Genomic DNA, 9,386 nt, shown 5'->3' on the forward strand with positions numbered 1-9,386 from the left:
TGGTATATGGACCCTTGACCTATTTTTCTTCCAAGATTAGTTTCCCTTCAGGGTATGACTTCTCAGAGTTTCAAAAAGAAGCAAGGGAGAATGAAAAGAATATGGGTTTTAGAAGCAGAAAGGTCTTGATTCAAATTCTGTATTTGACACGCTCTAGCTGTGTGATGATAATGGTCCATGAACCTTTCTGAGTCTCAGTTTGCTCATATATAAAGAGGATAATGGAGCTCACCTCATAAACCTATGGTGAGAGCTAAACAATAGCAGTGTTTATTGGGTATGTAATAAGGGACATTATCTGCTGTGATTGAACAATTAATTGTCAGTGGTGCTCTGAAATCTCTTAGTGGCCCTGCAATTACTGCCTTACAGTATGAAATTCTTAGGACTAGTAGGGCTCACCAATGATGACCTACTCAATCACTGGCTCCTCCCCTCTGTTCCATTGTCCCCCTTAGGAGAGATGGCATCAGCCAAGACAGAGTTCCAGTCCCTGATATCACTCCTGTTGCTGGGGCTCTGGGTGGGTAAGGTCCCAATCAGTGCTAAACCCAAGCACATGACTTCAACTCAGTGGTTTGAAACTCGGCACAAGCAGCCCAGCCCTCAAGAATGCAGCAAGGCAATGAGCAGTGTCAATATACACAAAAAAACTCCAAAGACCTCAACACCTTTCTGTGTGACTTTTTCTCTGTTGTTGTATCCACCTGCCAGACCCCCTTCACAGCATGCAAGAATGACCATAAAAACTGCCATCAGAGCCAAGGGCCTGTGTCCCTGACCCTGTGTTAGCCTACCTCAGGGAAGTACCCAGACACAAGTGGACACATCCTTCATTGTGACCTGTGACCCTCCGCAACAGTAGGATTACCCGGGGTACCCACTGGTTCCTGTGTACTTGGATAATGTTGCCTCAGGCCAGGTGCTCCCTCACCCCCACCCCAAAGTTCTGCAGACTGCTGAGTCTGGGGCTGCATTTCCTCCTAGAGTTCATTACTGATCCTTACTGTCTTTGCAAATACAATTTCCCTCCCACACACTCAACTTCACATGCTCTTGGTTCTTTAAGGGCTTTTATGGATGCTCCAAATGATGAGGAAAGGGGTGCCATTCTCTTTAGTACTTCACTGCTGCTTGCTTGGCTTTCTGGGTGTTTAGCACCTTCTGGCCTTCCTGGAGGCAAGCACTCAGTATCTCAGCAAGAGAGCGCATCCAGGTTTTGTGGGGCCTGTGGCTAATGGAATTTTAAGACCCTCTTAAAGAAAAAGAATACAAAATTACAAATCAAAAATAAGGTCAGATCCTTCCTTGGGGCTGTGGTTGGACATTTCAGAGGGACCCCAGGCAGGTAAGATTGTATAAGGAGGGAGGGCAGAGGAATCTGTGCTGGGCCAGGACACATGGGTGATTTTACAGCAATAAAGAACTTTGTTGTTCCTGATTGAGTGCATATTACTGTCCGGGTAAAGTACGGGGGGTAGGGGTAGGGGGGTTGGAGCTCCTATACAGAGGTCCCTGAAATCCCTTCTCATCTCTGTGAGACATCATTCTTACCTGCCCTGCAGGTGGGAGAGAGAGCAGCACCCTCAGCAGGCACAGTCTTGGAAGTGCAGCCTTGAATTTGTCTTCCATCCCCTGGAGAAATGCCTGGTGGTTCCAATCACAGGAAGGGGAGGAAGGAGGCAAAGAACATGCCGGTCAGATTTGGGAACTGACCCCCTTGTCTGTGCCCATCAGCTGATTTCTTGCCTCACTGACAGGACCCAGAGCAGGAGCCTCAGTCATCTGAAGTGAATTTCCTTCCCTTGAGAGTTTCAGAATCAGTACCTGCCAAGAATCTTGATCTGGTCTTAACCAGTGCTTCTCTAATTAACTGAGGTGAAGGATCATGCTTACACCTAATCTGTCAGAGACCCATAGTTTCATAAAATGCAATAAAATGAATTACTAAGACAAATGAAATTAAAAACACAAATACAGAAAATACAGCCCCCGAATTTTTTATTATTAGATTCAATTAACATAACATCACTCTGCCAATTTGCCATAAAGGTTTTCAGTGCTTCCTCTCAATTTCTGCACTTATTTTGACATGGACCAGCAGCAGTTTGCACATTGGTAGTTTTGAGTAACAGTGGTGTAGATCAAGAGGCACAAACATCACAGGGTAACTGACTGCTGAGGATACTGAAAAGAGTGGACTTTTTCTTGGGGAATTCTCAAAGCCTAGGCCAGGGCTCCCAACATCGCTAACAATTCTCCAGGAATACTAAGCCTCCTCAAGCACAACACAACACAGATACTCACACAGAGAAACATACACACACACACTGATACATGCACACACACACACACACACACACACACACACACACATGCTCACCAGTAAGGCATCTCCTTCCCTCTTCCACCCCTGCCTCTTCCTCACACTTTCCTTCACATATTTAGAAAGAGGTTTTCCTACACAGAATCTAGCTCAAAAGGAAAGGATGTTTGGCAAAACATGGGGTGGCAAAGGAAACAGAGAATCCAGAAATTCTGATTCCCAGCCCCCTTTCTTGCTTTCTAGAACCACAGATCTCAGGCAGAACTCATGGCAGCCCAATAAGCCCACACTATCCCTCCCCAACTGTAGTTTCCCCTTTGGTACCAGGCAGCCCCTCCATCACCGCACTTGGCCAGGGAGGACATGCTGGTAGAGATAGAAAAATCAGCATTCTTCTTCCCCAGGGTCCCTGGCAGGCTCCACTTCCTCCCTCTGCACCTTAAATGATGGTGTTTCTCAGGATCCTATTCTTGGTTCTTTTTTTCCTTCTCATACTGCACTCTCCTTGAGTGGTTTCATATACTTTCACGGCTACAATTGCTACTTACCTGCCCCCAAAAGCATATCTCCAGCCCAGATTTACCAGGTTCCAGACACAAATGTCCATCTACTTACTGCTACCAGCCTTCTCAGTATTCCACAGGCATCTCAACCTAATCGTGCTCAGAACTAACTGAGCTCACGATCTTCCCAGCTTCCAAACTCCTCCTCCTGCAGCCTCTCTCAGTTTTAGTTAGTGGAAATGTCATACCAAATCGTTCAAGCTTCTAATCTAGGAGACACCTGTGCCAACTCATTCTTTTCTGTTTGTTTTATTTTGTTTTGTTTCCCCAGTAATTCCCCATGTAGCCTAGTTAGTTTCCCAGGGGAAAATATGGAGGTTTGGAGCTCCTGTACAGAGGCCCCTGAAATCTCTTCTTATCTTTGTGAGGGATCAGCCTCACCTGCTCTGCAGGTGGGAGGGAAGGCAGCACCCTGAGCAGATGAAGGCACAGCCTTGAATCTGTCGTCCCTCCTCCTGAGATCTGCCTGGTGGTCCCAAGTCTTATGAAGGGGAGGGAGGAGGTGAAGATGAGGCTGAGCCCTGGGACGCCGGTCAGATCTGAGGCCTCAAGAGGGCACAAAAGTTCTTGGCTTTCCTTTTATTTTCACTTTTTGAAATATCATTGGGTTCCTGACACATGCTCAACATGCCTTGGAAGGGGTTGTGATTTGGAGCTAACCAAACACAATCAAGGATTCACTATCTAGTTGAGGAGGCAAGATTCAATAATACATATGAAAGACTATCAAACAATGACAGAAGAGACCAATGAATCAAATGGATTCCCTAACATTTTTTCCTGCCTGCCCCAGGATTTTATTAATCCTGGCCTCAAGCTCATTCTCTGTTTAAAGTTAATCTTCCTGCTGTATCTCTCTATCCCAGCCTTAGGTCTATAACCAGGGTCAGCCAAGAGAAATTCCACTGCTCAATATCTGTAAGAGTTGTGATTCCAGAAGCAGAGAGGATTGTGGAAATAATTCAGAATACAATGAATCCTTAAATAGACTAGTTGTATCCAAACAAGTGGTGTAGCAACCTGGGTGGGAGTTTCTGACTTCCTTGTGGAGGCTGAAGAACTACAAGTGTCACTGAATCTAGGGACTGTGCCACTGGCCCATTTTGGAAGTAATGTCAAAGCACCCACAAAACAGGGCTCAGCAGGGCACTGGGTGCCTGAGAAGAGCTGTTCTGGAAGCCTGGGGATGAAATCTCTGCTGGTTATGATCTCTGGGCCACTGAGAACGTGTTCCCAAGAAGTCACCTGGGAAGGGGCTCCCCAGCCATTTGCGAGGGCATAATTATTTCCTGTTGGGTAAGTATGTTTTAATATTCTGATAATTTACAATTTAGAAATATTTGAAAGAATCAAATACATAGCATTAAATATGTTTGTATTAAGGTATTTCTACATGTTTGGTATTTTAGGTATTCGCAGTTTCAGAGGATTTGGTCTGCTACAGTAACAGATTGGAATTGTAATTCTAATTTAAAATGGGTAACTGGTTTAGACACGTGATTCAGATAGGACTTTCTTTTAAAATTAGGTTTGAACATTTAAGAGAACTTGGGAATTGAATCACCATGTTTATAAATTATTAGATTCATAAGAGTTTTTTTCACTACTCAGGGTTGTTTTCTATGTTAGTACAGATGATCAAATTACTTTTAAAGGATATGAAATATAATAAATTTATAAAATTTGTTTTTTAATGTTTAAAAATTTCATTAACTACATTTATAAATGAGTTAAATATTTATCAAATACCCCTTTTTAAGTGATTACTAAAAGTAACTAGTCTGTAAGTTAAGCATAAAAGCTTAAGGAAGAATTGGGCTTCTGATTTGCAGCTTTAAGATAGGAATATATATTTTGAAAAAAACCAAAACCTAAGTGATCTTCTGAGTATTTTCTGGGCATGAAAGCCACCCTAAGGGACCTTTTAAAAACTCACATTGATACTGCAAGACCAGTGCATTTTCTGTGCAGTTAGCTTTGATGACTGTATCTTCTGTTCTGATGTTTGTTGGTTTTACTGAGCCTTTTGGAAGGGAGGGGAGCCAGTTATGATTCAGGAGCCACGGCTCTGGCTCAAGGGCATCCAGCTGACAGTGGAGGCCCAGGAATTGAACGCAGGCTTGTATCTCTCCTCAGCAAGCTCTCTCTCCTCCCTCTGCACTATACCTCCTCCAGGTGGATCATGCTGGTGAAATGGTGAGGGTCTCCCATTGCATTCTGAAAGAACCGAGAAAGGGAAGCTGATCTTCCCTGTGGCCAGAGTGATGGTGACAGAGGAAATCAGCAAAAAAACACTTCCCGAGAAAGAGAAAACCTCGGGGTCCACAGTCTCCAACCTCAATAGAGGCTTTTCCTCCTTGATTAAATTTGAAGGCTTGAGATTACATTTCACTTAATGAGGTGGCTTAAAAAAAAAAAAACAAATAAAAACAGAATGTTAAGCAACTGGTTCCTTCAGTAAATCAGGCCTCTCATCTAGAAGTATGTGTGTGTGTGTGTGTGTGTGTGTGTGTGTGTGTGTGTGTGTGTGTGTTGTAAACACACAAGTATTCAGGGTGAGGTTTTCTTAAAGAAAGTAGGAATGCTTTATTCCACAAAGTACAGCTTCTTTGGGTTTCCCAAATCCTCATTTGGAGTGCAAATATCCTTTGAAAGAATCAAAACAAGATAACATAATAATTACTTGGAATCAGTGACTTGGGTACTAGTTTTGGCCTGGGAGCATTTGGAGGCATGGCACAGTATATAGAAAGAGAACACTTCATAATTGAGTTCTTATGAGTAGATGAAGATTTACCAATCCACTAGATGAAGATGGGGGGAGTATGGACAGAGCCGAGGATACAGACAATGAGCACAGAAAAAAGGATGTCAAGAAGCTGGATATAAACTTTTACCCACCTGCTTGGCTCTTCTGAAGACTGGGGGAGGAGGGAGGTCTGCATGCTGTTTTAATTCCTAGACAGCCTGCCCTAGGAGGGTCTGCTGGAGATCTGTTGATAAGGGCAAGGGGCTGCTGCTAGATATACCTTGTTAGGTCTTAATAGCTGCTTGTTGAACAACATTTGTTTTTTGGAGCAAAGGAATGGGGCTAGGAAAATATACAGATCACAAATCTGGAAAATTTATAAAACAATTTCTTTTAAAACTCTCATTCTGCTTAAAAGTCTCCAATGAAGGGGAATTTACTACCTATGGAGACAGCTTGCCATTTTCAGGCAGCTCTAAATATGTAATGCTCTTTTACATATAAACTAATCTAATTCTCTGTAACTGCAGCAATTCACTGATGCAAGTCCTATCATTTGGAGCTATTCAGAATAAATCCAGTTCCTCGTCACAATCAATCTTTTAAATATCTTAAGAGAGTTTCACGACCTCTACCCTCCAAATATTGTTCTCATCTGGTAATAACAAGAGCTATAAAATGAGTTCTACTCTTTGACCCAGTAATTCCACTTTGTAAAATACACCAAAAGAAAATAAAAGAGGAGAGGAGTATATTTGGGCAAATCTGTTTATACCTTTTCTTTGTGTAACAGAGAAAATTTGGAAATAATACAAATTCCTCGAAATCAAGAATGAATAATGAAGCAACTACTTGATGCTTTAATTGAAGCATCAAGTTAATGCTTTAACTGAAGACAACATAAGCAGAAATAATATCAATACATGGAAATATGTTTGGGCAATGATACAGGAAGAAAACAGGACACAAAATTGTATTTTCAATTGGGTTACAACCATATAAAAGAATATCTGGGTTTGTACATCAACAATGTCTATCAGTGGATTTGGAACCTTCTCAGAACTCCTTCTCAAAACCATATTTCCTCCAGACTCTCCTAATCCAGTGAACCTACATCTGATGCAGAAGACTTTCCACATTTGTTTTTAATTCTGCCCTGTGTATCTTCCATTTGCAAATATCCTCGAATGGACAAAGAACTTATGAGGGCTGAGTCCAGGAAGAAAGGAAGGCTAAGCAGCCAACCCCAAGGCTCAGCCTCCTTACTCTTGCCTAGTTTTTGTCTCTCACTTCCATTCCTTTTCTTCGGAACTTTCTGCTCCACTTACAGCCTTAGCCTAGATTAATAATATTTTGGGGGGACCTAGTCAGACATTTAATTTAGGTCTCCTACTTCAAGGAGCTTATTTTTAGATGATATTTTAGAGGCAGGGATGTCTATTATGAAATATGTACATAAACAAAAAATAAATGCATAACCAAATAGAAATAAATGCTGTGAGAATTTTTTTTTAATAACATTATTGGGAGGGGCCATGGGTGATAGACCATATTAGACCAGGCAGTCAGGGAAGACCTCTGAGAATGCATCACTTGAAGTTGAGACCCGAAAGATGAGAGCCACTAGAACTATGAAAAGAATGTGCCAGGCAGAAGGAAAAGAAAACAGAAAGGTGCGAAATTAAGGATAAGCAAGACACATTTGGAGAACTGAAAGAAGACCACTGTGGCTGGAGGGTCTCTCGTGGTTTACCACATCAAGGGAGGTAAGAGATGAGTAGAGAGAGAGAGGAAGAAAAGGAGTCATGTTGCAAATGGGAAGATCTGGCTACGGTGTGGAGAATGGCTTCTCAGAAGGTAAGAGTGGAGCATGGAAACCAGTATGGAAACGATTACACTAGGCACAGGGGAGACTGTTGGCCATGTGGACAAGACAAGTTGCAAATTTTTAAAGAAGTATTGCCAATAAAATAAAGTAAAAACCAAGGGAAAATTAAACAAATAATAGGATTGGCATATATACATTATGCAGACTTCTTATTCTAAATAACTAAGGTTTGGTCCCCAGTTTCCTTGGAAGGCAAGCTAACAAAAACATATTCTCTCAAGCTGTTCCTGTCTCCAAAATTCCCTGTCATTAATTCCCCCTTACCTTGAAGCATGGGACTGAAGCAGAGCGCTAGCCACAGGCTCCAAATGGACAAAGAGTGACCAGCCTAAACCCCAATCCAGATAGAAAGGCAATAACATTTCTTGGCACATAAGCTAGGTAATAAACATTACAGGCACAGATATTTCTCTTGCCTTCCCCCCAGGTTAAGATAACACCTCATGCCCTGTAAAAACATATTGGAAATTTCTTGGAATTTATTTTAACTATTATTTATTCTAGAAAAAGTCTAGAGAAAATGGTTTTTAACACTTTTAGGAACTCATTCAACACCAGCTACTACAAAAACAGAGTTAACATTTTGAAAAGGTGATGCAGTATTCAAAGCATTTATTTTATAGACTTTGACAGCTTAGATGAACTTAAAGTGGTTGAGAGTGAAGGCTCTGGAGGCAGACTGCCTGGGTTCAAATCCTGGCTTCACCACCTACTGTATAGCTTAGAGCTAATTCCTAACTTCCATAAGCTTGTGTTTCATCTGTCGTATGGGAGTCTGATAACCCCCAAAGAATCTGAAATTAAATTGGTGAAACATGGTGAGAACTGTTTGTGAATGCAGGAGAGGGCTTCTAAGCCCTTGTCTATTTCCAGTCTCTAATTCCCCCATTATAACCTTACCTCTTAGACAACCCCCCCACCACGTTCACACTCTTATGTACCCCCCACACACATTCACAAACTTCTAGGTAAAAGCCTGCACTCTTGGAGAAAGAGGTATTTAACCACTACAATCATAGTGACCTTACACAATAAAACAAACTCTTCTAAAGTAGCACAGATGAAAAATTTCTGGAAAAAAGGGGCAACTGGATTCCATATCCTGCGCTCAGACTCCCTCCCTCCATTAGCTCAAAAACTCTCAATGGCTTCTCTTTACCCATGGGGGAAAAAAACTGATCAACTCTTTTACCAGGAGTTCATGGATCCCCATAGATTTACATTCCACTATTTAACTATGGACTCTATCAACTGCTTGTTTCCCATTTGCTTCAGTAGAGTGAATGTAAGACATGTTAAGAGAAGGTTCAGACTCTCTCAACACTGAGAATATGTGAGCAGGTTTTGAGACAAGTGAATAAGTTCCACAAAATCTCCTCTAAGACATTTCCTAAATGCTGACATCTGTAACTGGCTTCTGGGCAGCACTTATGGAGTGGACACCAGGGGGTAGCAAAAGCTCACTCACTGTCCCAGCTTCCAGGAGCTAATTACAAGGAAGAGGGAGAGTCTCTGTGAGACCGGTTGTTGGAAAAGAGTTCTAACTCTGCTGGGAATAGGCCACTGGGTTTTGCTGCTCTAGATTCTTTTTTGACTCTACGGAGCAGAGGGGTCTTCTCACCTTGAAGACAGATGAGCATTAGCTCTCCTTGTCTTCCAGACTCAGAGGAGTGGAAGAAGGGTGGTATTTAGCGTTCTGAGGGTGCGAGGGAGAAAAGAGCCAGCTGGTCACCTTGGTGACGCCCCCGCTTCCCCTCCCGCTGCTCCAGCGACTGCCCCGAGGCTCCGGCCTGTGGGCCTCATCAGAACTGCATTCACTGATTCACTGGCGGGACATTTTCTACACGTCATCCCCAGCCG

At 42.5% G+C, this 9,386-nt stretch overlaps 1 pseudogene; it reads left to right on the top strand.

Moving 5' to 3' along the window:
- Nucleotides 1-373: 373 nt before the first annotated feature.
- On the top strand, nucleotides 374-1,000 carry LOC119532935 (annotated as a pseudogene).
- Nucleotides 1,001-9,386: the final 8,386 nt, after the last annotated feature.

This window comes from Choloepus didactylus, chromosome 4 (genome assembly GCF_015220235.1).
Source record: "Choloepus didactylus isolate mChoDid1 chromosome 4, mChoDid1.pri, whole genome shotgun sequence".
Classification (NCBI taxonomy): domain Eukaryota; kingdom Metazoa; phylum Chordata; class Mammalia; order Pilosa; family Megalonychidae; genus Choloepus; species Choloepus didactylus.